We start from the raw sequence: 16,846 nt of genomic DNA, 5'->3' as shown, positions 1-16,846 counted from the left end.
ATTTTATGATATTTATTTCTTTTGAGATAAATAAAAGTCAAGATAAAATTGCGAATTTCCCTAGTTTTCTTTTCTTTTTTTTTTTTGGAAAAACAAAATTTTTCTTTAAAAAAAAAACCAAATCAAATATTATATAATGGTTGATTTTACAATGGCATTGCAACTTTCGAGTTCGCAAGTTTCCAAGAATCCATGATTCAGAGTATTACAAGATATTTGAAAAGAACAGAATGCTGCATGTTATCAAATTCTTAGGCGCATGCTACTTAATGTTAGATTCAACGTATTCCACCGTGACCTCCGAGAGATAAGGCCTCCTGGCTGTTGTAATGAGTCATCACGGCTAGGCGGACGCTCCGAGAAGGACGGAGGACGCGTAATTTGCGATGTATAGCGTTATGCTTCCTCATCAATTCTCTAAATTATCAAATAATTGCATAGATACTAATTAAAAAAATATTACTTTGTATTTTAAAAAATTAACATTTAAATAATTATAATCGTGGTTTGAGAATTTCCGATATTGAATATCACAATTTCTTGACAACTTTCGTTATTAAAAACACAATCACCGAATTATTAAATAGGTGCATAATAAAGCTAATTTACGAATTATTTATTATCTGTTTGTGTAAAATAGATGTTTACATTAAATTTTCTTTGAAATGGAAACTTTTTAGTTCTCAGGAATTTTATTTTTTTTAAAAAAAGGAAGCTAATTAATAGTAAAAGATTTACATGTAGAAAATAAAAATTGCTGTAAACAAAAAATTTGATTAGTAACATAATGAGATTATTCATTCATTTTTTTATGCTTTATATAAATATTGGATTAAAAATTTTTTACTAGAAATGTTTGTTTAAAAATACATAGCAAATCTATGAGCTGTTCTTGTATAAAGAAATAACATATTTAAGTTAATCAATATGAATAAATTAAGAAATTATAAAATATGAACCAGATGAAGACACATATTAGTAAACATTTATTTATTTCAACATAATACCAAGAAAAAAAATACAATTATTCAGAACTCGTACATATACAAAATAGAAATACTATTAAAATGTGATTAATAAACAATTATTTTTATGTACTATACAAAAAATACAATTATTTAGAATACATATATACAAAATAGAAATATATTAGTAAACATTTATTTATTCCAACATAATAGCAAGAAAAAAATACAATTATTCAGAACTCATACATATACAAAATAGAAATATTATTAAAATGTGATTAATAAACAATTATTTTTATGTACTATATAAAAAAGGTTCATTACTATATAAAATAAGTACTATATAAAAAAGGTTTATTAAAGTCACCAACAAGGTAAAGAACTTCACCATCTTTAAAATGTCTTTCACATACCTGAAAGAAAAAGAGAGAAAAAAAAAACCGCAGAAAAAATTCGCTATTATGTAGAATAACTTTTTATATTTATAAACCTACAAATCCAGAGGATTTTTTTTTAAGTTCTAAAAATGTTTTTATGAAATGATTTTTAAGCATTTTATTCTAAAAATGCTTAAAAATCAGTTATTTTCATGCTTTATTTAAAAAAAAAAAATCTGAGTGGCTTATATTTTACATTAACAAAATTGTGAAGCTAGGATTGAACTAAAATTAATGCATCTTAAATAAATTTTAATTAATCAGAATGACATTAAATTTTTTTACAAAAATTAAGACTGTAACTAACACAAATTATAATATTTTACACCTAAAAATAATTGAAATTATTTCAAAACATTAAAACGTATTAAATTATCAATGCTAATTTTTGCTAACTTTAGAATTTTTTTAATGGTAAAATTTTCTCTTGGAATTGCATGCTGCCATTTCTCTTTTAAAGCCTCATCACTGGGATATCCAAAAACAGCGACTTTATTTTCTTCATCATAATTTCCACGGCAAGCTAGAACTGAGCATTTATATGGCATCTTTTTTTTTTTTTTAAAAAAAAAGAAAAGGTAAACTTTATTTACCAAAAAATAAATGATTCAATTAAAATAAAAGTTCAAATAAAGTAATATAAATTTCTTTGTTTATAGATATTCATTGTGTTATTAATCTACATTGTAACTTTAAAAATAAAACTCACTGTCATGATTAAAAATACCCAAGAGATAATGGATGCAACTTTATAAATTGTATGTAATTAAATAGTAAATAAAAGATAAGCTTGAGATTAATTGGTGAAAAAATTTAATAAAGAGCTTATTTAAACATAATTTTTATGCCAAAATTAAGAATTAGAATCGAATAAGTAAGAACCCTGACAGGACTGTCATAGATATACAAATGATAGTCTAAAAATCGTTTCGATTTTTGACATAAAGAAATAGAGAATTTGTATGAATAGATTACAACTATTTATTCTTATTTCATTAAGTTCATTCTTAATCAACGCTACATCATTGGGAGAACAAATAATATTGAAAAACTAAATCGCAATCATAATTTTTTTTAAAGCAGAACTTGATGAACAAATAGGCTTAATAGTAACAGATTCAATAACACTTTAAGTTTATATTGAGGATTATAAAAGAAATACACTTACCTTCAATAATTTGTATCCTAAACTTGTTTTGCATCTCATCCAATATAACACCATCAATATTCACGTAAATATTCACAATTCAATATAACACCATCTTGGATCAAGAAATAAATATAAAAATATAAAAAAAAATGAAGGCTTATAAACGCCAGCCGTCGTTCACTTCGCTCAGAAAATGTGCAGAGTGACTATTGTTAACCTGCTTCTCGATCGCCTAGCAATGATGACTCATGCAGGAGCAAGTGATAGAACCAGCAGGCCTTGTCTCTCGGAGGTCACGATTCCACCCTTCCCTAAAGTATGAATCATAAATTCTGAGGCATTAAAAGGAAAGGGCATATATTTTTTTAAGGTTTCTGAATTCTGAATCTGTAAGTAAACTTTAGGTTTGGTTCGGGGTCACTTCTATTAAACTAATTACAAATACAAAATTTGTTCATTTTCAATTTTTTATTTCATAAATGTGTACATTGTAACAATATCTGGATACTATTGTTGATATAATATTCATATTCTATAATAATATTCATTATTCTATTTTCTTCAGACGTCTGTAAAAGTCAAACTACTGAACCGCAGTCTTTAATAGTTATGTATGTATTATTACTTTAGTATTATTTATGTTTGACATTTCTCAGCCAAAAAGTATTGTATCAACATTTCAAAGACCTTTGAAGACTATCGAAAGAAAAAAAAAACTGATTTTAAATGGCTTCTAGCAAGATGTTTGCTTTATAACTGATTTATTACGAATTCGGATCGTATGATATCGAAATTAATTCCTAAGTGCATATTACTTAGTGATTAATATCAAAGTTCAAGCAAATAATGTTAATTATATAGGAATAGGTCTAGTCTATTTATATATTCTACTATGAGTTCACAGATGACAAATAACAGACTACAAAAACCTTATTTAAATAACGGCAAAAGTAATTGATTTAAAAACATTTTTTTTAAGCATTTTATCAGGATACTGGCGAGGAAAAGAATTTGTGTCATCAAAAAGCTGAAAGCCAAAGCAAACTCTTAAAAGTTAAATAAAGTTTCAATTAAATTGGAATTATATTCAGATTTACAATTCGATTCAATATTCATAAAATGGAGGTCCGGGGTTTCTTATAATATTTATTATGGCATTGTAATCCTTTACTTTTTTCGCATTACAAATTTTGATTTCTGTTTTGGCTATGAGATTGTAATTTAAAATTAATTTTCATTTTTAATACAAGAGTAAAATGATATTTAAAATTTTTTATACATCTTCTAATTTTTAGTCATTATTTAATTTGATAAAAAAAAATTAAAACATCTAAATCTTTTCTGAGAAGAACATGCGACCATGTTGAGGATGCAACCCACTAAACAAAATCAGTCCCCTTTCTTTAAATATACATCCATACTTTAAATAGTCATAAGATTTCATCATTAAGAAATTATCTAATAATATACTAAATTTCAAAGAATTAATATTTTAATTTGCACACATTTATATTATTAATAGTCTACTAGCATAGTAAATATTTTATTTCTCATTAGTAATATCTCTATTTTAAGGTTTTAATTTTTACCTTTATACATTTTTAAAAAATCCGAAATATGAATGCCTAAATGAAACTGTAAGAGCGTGGAACTCTTATAGAAATATTCTAAATTGGAATTTCAATAATATTTATAATATATTTTAACTTTTAACAATGTCTAAACACTTTGTGATTACATTGTGCCTCAATTTCTTTATAAAAGTGATTAATTTTAGATTAAAAAAGAATATTTCCTATTTTTGTTAAAACGATGTTCAAAACATTTTTATTGCTTTCTACAATTTAAATCTTGAGTATATTTTACAATTACAAATATCTTGGAATCTGAAAATTATTGTATTTGAGTTCTAGAAAATGCTGTTTCTGTAAAATCAATTTTTAGATTCCCTACTTTGTGTTAAAACGATGTTCAAAACATTTTTATTGCTTTCTACATTTTAAATCTTCAATGTATTTAATTATTATAAATATTTTGGAATCTGAAAATTATTGTACTTATTTGAGTTCTAGATAACGTCGCTCCCGTAAAATCAATTTTTAGATTAAATAAATATATTAACATATAAGAACTGTCATGTTCAAAATTCAATAAATGCACAAAATTCTGGAATTAACAGTATAAGATGAAAGAATCGATTGAAAAATTCTTTCTTTTCCAATATGAAACATCTGAAATTATATAAAAGCATTAAAACACCATTCAGTATCATTTTTTTTTTCTTCTTTTTTTTTAAATATTATATTTAGGTAATCCAGAAAGTAAATCCCTTTTTCAATTTTCGACTCGGAATAGCTGTGTTCGTTAGTTCAAGAATAACGAATTCTTTCTGTTGAGTCACTGGCAAGCAGGGAGAAGCAATTTCGACGCTTGTTTAGTGGAAGTTAAAAATGTTTAAAACAATCGAGCATCCCACCGCATGCGACATATGGTCCCATTTCTTAATGCGAGCAACATTAAAGCGTGTGAAATTTATAGACATATTTTTTGGACCCAATGCAATGAGCGATTCCATTGTCAGAAGATAAGTGCGGCTTTCAATGAAGGGCGTGAGGTGTTTTGGGTCTTGCATGGCGTTTTGTTCGTGGATTTCAGTCAGCACGTAATTTCTAGACGCTCAGAAAACTACATCGCTCAATACAAATTAAGTATCGCATGCTTCGAGGCAAAATTTTGCTCATTCATGAAAAGGCGCCCCCACATATCATACATGACATATAACAATGCCTAACAGATGGGAAGATTTTGACCCCCCCCCTTACATCCCAGATCTTACATCTTTTCAAGCACCTGAAGTCCTTTCTTGCTGAAGTTCCAGGATCACGACGAGGTCAGATCCGTTGTTAATCAGTGGTTCTCTTTCTTTCCTGAGAATACCCAAATACTTGTACCCCGATACGATAAATGCCTAAACAGTGGTGGTAACTATGTCAAAAAATAGTCTAATCATTGTAGTTTGTTATTTCATAAGAATTAGTTCCAAATGACATTGTCTTTGCTTTTGTGTTGCTAAACGGAACTTATTTTCTAAATTACCCTCGTGAGTTATAATGTTATTTGATATTTTAAACGCTATATAATATCATGAAAATAATGTAGAATGTTTAGAATATCTTACGTTATTTGGGTGTAAAGATCTTCCACATTGAAATTTAGCTTCTATCTTTCGTATTTCTACTTGTTTCATGTAGAATAACTATGATTTTAGTGAAATCTGAAAGACAAAATTCACATAAATTTAATACTGTTTTAAAATTAGCTTTATGATTCAAGATTTATATAAGAACAATTTTGGAATCAATTGAAATATAAACAACTTATGAAAATTTAGTAATTGTATATGAATTAAAAATAATGACACTGAAATTTAGGATTCCAAATATAATCAATTTCTCTGTTATTCGCCAATTTTTTTTAATTCCCTCCAAAATATAAGTTTTTTATACGCACACGATTTTAAAGACTGGAGGCTATAGAGTGACAGCCGATGGTTAACTCATACTAATTAAATGTATGCCGATTTGATTCCTTATTTTATGCGCATTAAAAAAAAGTGAGGACGATTACCAAAAAACTTTTTCGCATCCTATGATAAAGGTATTAATCTCTCTCATTAAGGTCCCTCTGCATAAAATTGCGAACCTTTAGCAATTCCGTGAACGTCACGACTACTCAGATTTTTATATTCACACATAGCATTTTGTGTGAAAATGAATATACTGAATATACTTGATACTGAAAAACTGAATATACTTTTCGGCGCCTTATTTATTTATTATTATTATTATTATTATTATGCTGACCGACTAAAATTAAACTATAATACAGAACAACATTTTATTTATTTTTAAAGATCAGTACAAAATTTCATTCACCAAAGTGGCTCCATTCTTGAATTAATTGTTTCCATATTGCATTAACATGGTATCGAAATTATAGATACAGATGGTCAAGTCTTTGACCGAATATAGTTCAAGTCTATATTTTGATAGTAAATTTTTGTATTACATTTCATTCTTTTAGCTCTATAAGTTTTACAGTTATCATGTTAAATGTACTCGAACAGTCAGCCAGACAGACTTCTTGTAAATAGATTTCGTTCAAAAGTTGGTAGAAACCTATAGAATTTGTGTACTCTGTAGATTTTGATAAAGACAACGTACCAAATTTCATCCATCTAGCTCAAAGCGTTTTTGAGTTATCATATTGATAGACATAACCCCCAAGATGTATTTTCCGGCCTCATAGGTTGTTTGAAATATTGAGACTTGTAAAAATCTCGCTTTTGAATCTTTTTAGCGATATTTTCTTTTTGTTTACTTCAAATACGAGAAAGTAACCTCGGGAAAGTGTGTTTTTTTCACACTTTTCGCGTATATTCTCTAATAAAGATGTTATGCCTCACCCCGTCTTCTGCGAATAAAATTATGGATATTCACTGAGGCTGTGGATATTACGGGTGCTCAGATTTTTATTTACAGAGACCCAGACATGAGAATTATGTGCTTCGCAGTATAGTAAAGAAAAGTGCTATCTATGCATTAAATGCATGACATTGGTGAACAATAGTTACAAAATATCGATTGTTGGTATTTTTTTTTTTTATATATATATAAATTACTGGCATACGCAAGAAAGAGAAATTCGAATATGTATTTTAGACCTTTTTTCTAACCGATTGGAACCAAAAGTTTGCCTAAAACAATTGTAGTCACTAGATAACATACCATATTTCCTTTATTTGTCATTTTGTTCAGTTATTGCTCTTACTTGCATGCAAAAGTACAGATCGGCACACGGTTAATACCTTAAAGAATCTGGTTCCAAATTTGATACAGATCCAAATTTTAGATTCGCAAACTGAGTACCAAATGTAATTTATCCTGCTTTTTACATTTTGTAGTTATTCACTTATGATCACCCAGACTTTTGAATGGATTTCCTCCAAAATTTTGTGATGAAGCTTATAAGTCAGATAACAACCTCGGGATACGAGTGTATACTTTTGTCTAGTGATCTTGTTACTCGGCTACAAACCCCAACGTTGCGAGTTCGGTCCTCACCAATCCTGAATTTGATAGAAATCTACGAATTTAGTGTAAACATCAAATTTCAAAGCGTCTTTAAGTTGTCATTGTTGCAGACAGATAGGCATTATTTCAAAAACTTGCTTTTCGGTCACAGAGAAGTCTCAGGAAATCTGGAGATGCGTCAAAATCTCTAGTTTGAATTTTTTGACTATTATGATACTTTCTTATTGTACAAGAAAAAGAAAAAAGGTTGCAATGTCTGGGCACATACTTACTCATCGAAGACAATGTGTGGTACGACATTAAAACTAAGAAATAAGAGAGGGGACTTCCAAATAAGAATCCGCAATACAAGGACGTATTATTTATCTTCTAATAATAAAAGATAAGTTCATGTGTGTTGAAGCTCTACAAAAACGATTGTTTGACCTCGAGCTACCAAATTTGGCACAAATATACTTTGGAGGATAGAAATGTGTACCGTGCCTATTCTTAAAAAAATAAAATCATGAAAAATTATAATTAATAAACATTAAGAAATATTTGTGTTTCTCCGCGATTGTTTTCGAAAATACTATTGAACGAAAATTTATATTATTTTGAAATTCAAAAAGTTGCTCTTTAAAAAAATATTAGGTTAGTTAGTAACGTTTTTTGCATAATTTTCAACAATAAATTTTATTATTGCTATGATAAAACTTTCATTGGATTTTCTTCCATCATTCAAAGCTAAAGAAATTTCGGTTTATTATATGCGCAAATTAAACCACAGATTGATATAGTCACAACATGCTTGATTCTCTGCAAGCAAAGCAGTTGAAGTCCCAGTCAGAGGCCAATTAACTGTAGCAAACTTCAATTGGGATGATGAATTTAAAAAAAAGTATCCAGGAAGGCAATGTATAATTAGAATTTCCATAGCCCAGGCAATTAGGTTTTTAAATACATTACGATACCAGAGAACTTGAATCCAACAAGATTTTTAGTTTAGTTTAGTTATATTAACGTCCCGTTTAAAGCAACACTAGGGCTATTTTGGGACGGACCTTGTAATTTTGAACCGAGGTCAGATGACGAGGACGACACCTGAGCTGGCACCCCCCTCTCCACACCCCACCACACCAGCGGGAGGACGTTTGGTCATGACGGATTTAACGTGCAACAGACCCCCTTACACGACGGTTCTTCGGTGGAATCGGGTCACGAACCTGAAACCTCCGGTTCCGAAGCCGAGACCTTACCACCAGGCCACCGCGGTCTGAATATAACAAGGTTCATTTATACAATAAATAGCACACGCATATGGCTATTAAAAACATGGATTTGATGACCATCACAATTTGATGCTTAAAAAGTATTTTATAGAAGGTGGGACCCCCATCAAGTTATGTATAAGATTTACTTCAAATTAAATTCCATCCTGAAAAACCAGTGTTTACTCCTAACGCAACACATCGACGGACATATTGTTAACACTTCAAACAACATATTCATTTTGTTATTTATCTCTACAATATTACACCTCAAAATAACCACGCCATATCCAACACATACTTTTATTACAACACAACAGAGAACAGAAAAAATATGCATCAACACATTGAGTCACGTGATCAGGCGGGGTGGTGAAAAGCGCGTGGACGTTCTCCCCCGTTTACATGTTTTAAGCATTCAACTAAGCACTTAATATGACAAGTAATATATAGTAATAATTCAATATGGTTATTTTCAACAACAACAATAATAATTCTACAAATTCACATATTATGCTCAAATATTTTTACATGAATGTCACTTTTGCATGGGCAACCACTCAGATTTTTTTTTTTTTTTTTTGTCTTCCCCATTATAGATTTCTTTAATTCTATTCAGAACCCATTTGTGAATAGGCAAATTGTCTTCTACTAGCAACACGAGATCTCCCACATGAACATTTTCTTTCTCGAATACTCATTTATTTCTTTATTGAAATTTGTTCAGGTAACTTCGGTGCCCTTTTTTCCAAATTTGTTGCACTAATTTAGTAATTCTTTGCTATTTTTTTTTAAGATGATGTTCTTTAAACCTGGTTAAATCGAGTTCGATAATCGAATTCATTAGTCTATTGATCAGGAAATGAGCAGGTGTCAAAACTCTAAAATCATCTGCATTGGCTGATAATGGATAGAGTGGGCGCGAATTCAAGATTGTCTATTTGGATTGTTAATGTTAGAAATTCGTCAAAAGTTAAATTCGTTCCCCTTGAAACTCTTATGAAATGAAATTTGAACTATTTGACAGCAGCCTCCCAAAGGCCACCAAAATGAGGTGACCTGGGAGATCTGAACTTCCAATCTATTCCTTCTTCAGACAAATAATTAGCCAGAATTTCATTTCGGGATTTTTCACTAACTGAAGAAACTTTTTAATTATCTTATTGGCACCCTCAAAATGTGTTGCATTGTAGGAGTATAACTTTTCATACGTGCCTCTCCGCGCAATGAATCTTTTTAAAGGGACTATAAAACACTCAGATGTCAAGTCAGACAAAATCTCGAAATGAGTGGACTTTGTTATGTAACACACAAATGCACATACATACACTTTATGTAATGTACTCTTTCGTTGATTATTATATTTAATCATGAATGGACCACAAATGTCTACACCGGTTTCAATTAAAAGGAAAATCAGCTGAAACTCTGTCTTTAGGTAGACTGCTCATTCATTGACTAGACACAATGGGTTTTGATTTGAAATACGGAATACCCTTATGAATTACCTTACGACAAATTGTACGACCACTTAGTCGCCAAAACTTTTCTCGAACAATACATAATAAATTCGAATCATCACCAACATACAAATGGTTTTTATAATAATACTCTAAAATAATCATAGTAAATTTATTACCTTTTGGCAAAATTGTCGAGTGTTTTGATCCAAACTTAAATTTGAATTTTCTAGTCGGCATCCAAACCCTTAAAATACCATCATCATCCAAAATTGGGTTGAGGCCTTTTACTTACTGTTTGGAGAAACGAATCCTTTGAGTTGCAGGTTTTGAATATCTGCAGCAAATTCTTGATGCTGCATCGTTTTAACAAAGAAATTCTCAACTTTTTTCAACTCACTGCTGCCGAAAAGACCTGAAGTACGCCCGAGTGGATTTTGGGCATTGTTACTAAACTTAAAAATGTAACTAAGAATACGCAAAATAGCCATATAATTATTACTAAGCTTAATTAATTCATATATTAAATGTCCTTCCGTAATATTAAAAATTTTAAAGTTTTTAGAATTGTTCTTAATTTTGACATTTAACTTTTTATTAGCTTCTGATATAAGAACCGGCTGATTCGGGTAGTTATTGTCAGCAAGAAATCAGGTCCATTCCATCATAAGTCACAAGTTTCTTGGGGTCTATACTTTGAGATAAGATGTCAGCCGGATTTTGCTCTGAAGATACATGATGCCACTGTTTAGTACTAGCATTTTCTTGAATCGTCGCTACTCTGCTTTGGACGAAATATTTTAAGTCTATTGGTTGTTTCTGGAGCAACGACATCTGCTTTGGACGAAATGTTTTAAGTCTATTGGTTGTTTCTGGAGCAACGAAAGCACAATAGTCGAATCCGACCAATAGCAAACATCAGTCACTGTAGATTTGATTGCTGCCCTCACTTTTTTCATGCCGGCGTCCTGGCATAGAGGTAGCGCGTCTTCCACGTGATCTGGGCGTCCTGGGTTCGAGTCCGGTTCGTGCATGGTTGTTCTTCATCTGTTCTATCTGTGAGATGTGTGAATGTGACCCCCTGTAAAAAGGGACCGTGAAAGCGAATGTGATGCGTCAGTAGCAAAATCATAGTCTTGGCTCTAGTTGGTGCTACTAAAAACAAGAAACGCTCTCCCCCGTCTTAAAATCGTTGAATTCGAAATCAGCGGGCTTGTCAATGGCAAATGCCATCAAAAACAACAACTTTTTTCATAAATTTTGACAACAAGACTGCGGCGTTCAATTCTAGCCTGGAATCGTCAAACTTTTAATCGGTGTTACTCGAGATTTATTCACAACTAATTTAATCATTTTATTTCCTTGTGCATCACCTGATTTTCAGTACACAACTGCACCATAGCAATGTTCTGACGCGTCTGCAAAGCCATGAATCTCGACACTGGTTAGCTGGTCAAGAACTACTCTTCTGTTAGTCAAAGTTTCATTTAAGGCTTTGAGATGATGAAAACGACGCCGTTCTCGATATTCTGATTCAGACAGAACATTATTCCAATCTATGTTTATATACCATAGGTCTTTCATGATCATTTTGGCTTTAGATATTACCGGACCCAGAAGGTCAAGTGGGTCAAAAATTCTGGCAATAGTTGTCAATATTTATCTTTTAGTATACAAAGGATCAGGCTTGACTTCTACTTGAAAAGCAAAGCAATCTTCATGAGAATTCCATAGAAATACCAATGATTTGGTTTCTTCCTCTTTATAAAATTTATAATTTTCTTCTGATGGCCTTGATTCTTTCTCCAAAATTGGTATGTCACTTATGTAATTTCAGTCCCGCTGACTGCATAACTAAAATAAGTTGAAGTTGTAACTCCTTGGCACCCTCTAGCGTTGAAGAGCCACTGACTATGTCATTCTTGTAACTGTCATGCAGTAGAATTTCAGACATCAAGGAAAATCTGGAATTCTCCTCTATGGCCAATTGTTTAAGAGTTCTTATGGCAAGAAAGAGAGCGCAAGACGTTCCATAAGTTATAGTTTTCACCTTATATGTGGTAGGTTCATCGTCAAAATTTGTTTTCCATAGAATTCTCAGAAGATTGCATTGATCTGATTCGATGAATATTTGCCAATACATCTTTTCTATATCGGCGGTAAAGGCAAATTTGTGTCGCCAAAAAACCGGTAATGGTCGTGAATACGTCCTCAATAACTTCTCCTTTCAGCAGAATGTAATTTAAGCTAATGCCGTTAGTTGTAGGAGACGATGCATTAAAAACTACAAGAATTTTAGTGGTCGACTTTTCTGGACGAAAGATTCCATGGTGTGGTATATAATGAGATGAAGATGGTTCAGTGTTCTCATCAACCTTCTCCATGTGATCTAACTCCTCGTATTCTCTCATAAAATCTAAATATAACGACAAGTAATCTGAATCCTTCGACAGGCGATTCCACAGCGAATTAAGTCTTTTTATCGCAATGTCCTTTGAAGGTCCAAGCAAGAGGGATCTTCTTTCAAACGCATTGTAAGCACATAACGACTCTTATCATTCTTCCTATGGGTTTTCGCAAAATGCTCCTCGCACAGCAATGTCTCCTGACTCTTAGAGGCTTCATTATCTACATTTTCAACTTCCCAGAATTTTATCAAAGTACGATTCAAATCAACATCTAAAATCAATCCACAATGAACTTTGTTCTCTTTCGCCTCATCTACACTACCACTGACCACATTACCAAAAACTGTATTCTGTAACAACAATGATGAATTGAAATCACGGAACTGTCCAAGTCTCCACAATTCATAAAATACTTCATCTCCTAAAAGTAAGTCTATCTTTCCTGGGATATTAAAACTACGAGCAGTCAGGGATGGAAACCTTAATACCTCCATACTTACATCAGTTACCTTGTTGGGGGTAATATAGCTGATTTTTTTTACGACTAACATCGACAATTCTCGTTCAAAGTTCCTATTCTTGTTTGAAACAGTTGTTCTCACACAATTATTAATCACCATAGCAGCGTCATTAATGCAAGAAACAACAGTATTGATTCCTTCCAATCTTAACTGAAGTCTTCTGCGCAAGCTTTCGTACACAAAAAAGATTGACTTCCTACGTCCAATAAACATCGAACTTCCACAAACGCTGAATATTTATTTTTAACTAATGCACGAACAGTACTTAGAAGGACATTTTTACATTGACTCTTTTGAAAACTCGTCGCAACTATCTTAGATTGGGTATTAGCCGCTATTTCTTTTACCGTTTGGCTCTGCAGTACCTCCTCGTTATGGACTGGTTCACGAATCGTAATACTTTCAGACGGTGAACTCGAATTACTATTTCTCTCGCACGGAAAATGTAGCATTCGATTATGAGATTTGCAATAAAAACAATTTCTATCAAAGCGACAATCACGAATTTTATGTGGAATAAAAAGTAACGGAAACACAAATCATTTCGTTTCACTACATCATTCTTTCCCATACAGAAAGTTTTTTTAAACTGGGGGCAATTATAAAGAGGATGATTGGCACTATTCTTACACATAACACACCTTGAATTCTTTATTTCTGATACAAATACTTTAGAAAAGGTTTTATCAGAACACCAATTTAGAAATTTTAGCGATTTATTTCCCATAAATCTTTTGTTTCCCCTGCTACGATCTTATTGTTTATCTCACTTTTGCATTTACTTATCGATGATAAGAAAATGTCACACTCTTGACCGAGCTCATGAGGTTTAAAATAATTTTCACCTTGTTTTACCGCAATTTGAGTAATTAGTTCTCTATCAGGAGTTTCGAAAATTTTACCTGAAGCTATAAGCTTGTATAGAGATTGGAAATTCTTCACTTAGCGCAACTGACAATAGTAGTCAAAAGATGCACTTAATCTGGATGCAAATTAACCAAAATTCTCCGATGGGGATTTTTGAGCTTTTTAAAAGTTATTTAAACATTCTTGAGGGGTGGTTTCAAATTCTTTTAAAACTAAAGTTTTAATTTTCTTATAATAATATCTTCTTGATTAATATAAATTAGCAAATTACTGACTTTTTCACCCAAAATATTCAACAGAATTTCTGCTTTCAAATTTTTTGAAACATTTTTGTTTTGGAAAATGCTTTTTCCAAAGAGCTGAAAAATAAATGATTCCGATTTACATGGTACGGGGATGGTTAGTTTTAATACTTTTTATTAAGCTTTCTAATTCAACAGTTGATGAACTCAAATCCATAATTTCAGTACTTTACATATTATTTAATGATTCTTTTTTAGCATTATCTAACTATTTCTTTCTCTATTGGACTCAATTTTAACTTTTCTACTTCTAACTTCAATTCATTTTTTATTTTTCTTGCAGTAGCTTTGCCTGAGTATCGGCTATTACTTGATCTACCAGGCCCCGGAATACTTCAGTTTGTGTTTTAAACACTTCATTTTTCTCAATTATCTCCCTTAACCCTTTAAAGGGCCATTTTTTTCTAGTCAGATGTTAAAATATTTTTAGGCTTAAAATTAGAATAAGAAAAGGGATTCATTTAGCTTATTAGATAAATTTAATTTCATTAATTAATTAATTTTGTTAATTAATAATTAAGTAACAAATCAAGACACATCATTTTGTCTGAGATAAAGAACTGAAGCATCTAAGTTTCCGACTTGCTAAAAAAAATTTGTCAGAACTTATGCCAACTTACATAATTTCATACAAGGATTGATAAATTTGGTGGGAAGCATACTTACACGGCCCTAGAAAGGGTTAACTGAATTAGTTTAACGTTATTAGGAACGGTAAGCCCTAACTCTTCCGCAATAATCCGCAGGTCCTCTTTCCGTAACTTAGTACTCAACGGCATGGTTGATATACATGATAATAATACTTACATACAACCTCTCACAAATTATATCTTTTTGTACTGCAATCATAGGGAAAACTTAATTGCTAAATAATAATAGCATAATAATAAACATAGTGCAAAATAATAATTGCACTATGAATTCCAAGATCGAAACCGAAATCAACTTTATCAGAAATGCTACTTTCAAATATAAATAACAATTTGAACAACAAAATACACTGACAATGAATTACTAACTCTAATCCGAAAGCAAGTAAATTCTCATAACAAATACTAACAAACCAAAGCTATTTCTTGCATAATAAAATCTCAAATTCAAAATTAACTCCAATTTCACATAAACAAAAAATAATTCACAATTAAATCACACTAATTATGAATATCTCAACTTAATCGCTTTATCCGAAATTCCATAACTCACTACTACTTCAAAAAATATTTTTGGATATCACCGTAATAAATTCTATCACACATCTCAGTCCTTTAGATCCCAACGAAAACTAAACTAGCTATTCAAAAATTCTAAAGGTCGCAAATCTTTCTCCAGGCTAGTCATATGGACCAAAATGTTTACTCTTCACACAACACATTCCTTTTATTAATTATCTCTATAATATTACTCCTCAAAATAACCACGCCATGTCCAACACACACTTTTATTACAACACAATACAGAAGAGAAAAACATATACATCAACACATTGAGTCACGTAATTAGGTGGGATGAAGAAAAGTGCGCGAACAACCAGCTGGTAGCCAAAGGTAATTAATGAGCATTAAGGAGCTTCATGATTTTTTTTTTAAAATCATCTTTTATTCATGGTGTTTAGAAATTATTGCATCTAAGGCAAAATGTCTTTCTTTTCATCATTAGCATTCTCTAGTGAACCTTGAGATTAGCTAATAACTTGCAAAGTTGAAGTTGTCTTATAAAAATAAATAATTATTGATTTCTTCTTTATGCATTTTATTTCGCATGCAAAGCTACCTAGTATTAACCAAAGCTTCAGAAAATATAATACTTCACTTTCTCTTTTAAATTGTCAGTATATGAACTCTATATATTATTTCTGTTGTCAACAATCCTTTTTCTCAATTAATATAAAGCCTTCAGCAATGAATAAGGAACCAAAACTTCTTGCATAGTATATTGTTACGGAACTTCGATTCCACTACGTCCGTAAAATCACCGGTTCGCTTGGAGTGGGTGTATGGTGTGAAAACAATCAGCAAGCCTCAATAACGAACAACGACTTTTATTAACGCAAAGGACACAGACAGTAAATATGCAGCCGAGATGAACACAGCAGTATACTACAACAAACAGAAGCCCACAAGTAGTAACAACCACAGCACACAAAACGGCCAGACAGAATCAGCAGAAAAATGGAATCTACATAGCTTAATCCTAGGGTCTCTCCAAACGTCTGCAATTCTCCATTGTCTCTTCGCTTTAGCTGTATCCAACTGCTACATGACTGGTTACTTCACACACGATTCGATGCTGCTTCCACAATAAACATCACGACGACTCGATACACGACTCACCGACTGATTTGAGACTTCCACCCTTTTATAGTTCCCGGGAAGTGGGCAGAGTAGGTTCTG

The sequence above is a fragment of the Argiope bruennichi genome, chromosome 5 (genome assembly GCF_947563725.1).
Source record: "Argiope bruennichi chromosome 5, qqArgBrue1.1, whole genome shotgun sequence".
NCBI classification, from domain to species: domain Eukaryota; kingdom Metazoa; phylum Arthropoda; class Arachnida; order Araneae; family Araneidae; genus Argiope; species Argiope bruennichi.
This window is presented reverse-complemented; position numbering follows the sequence as displayed.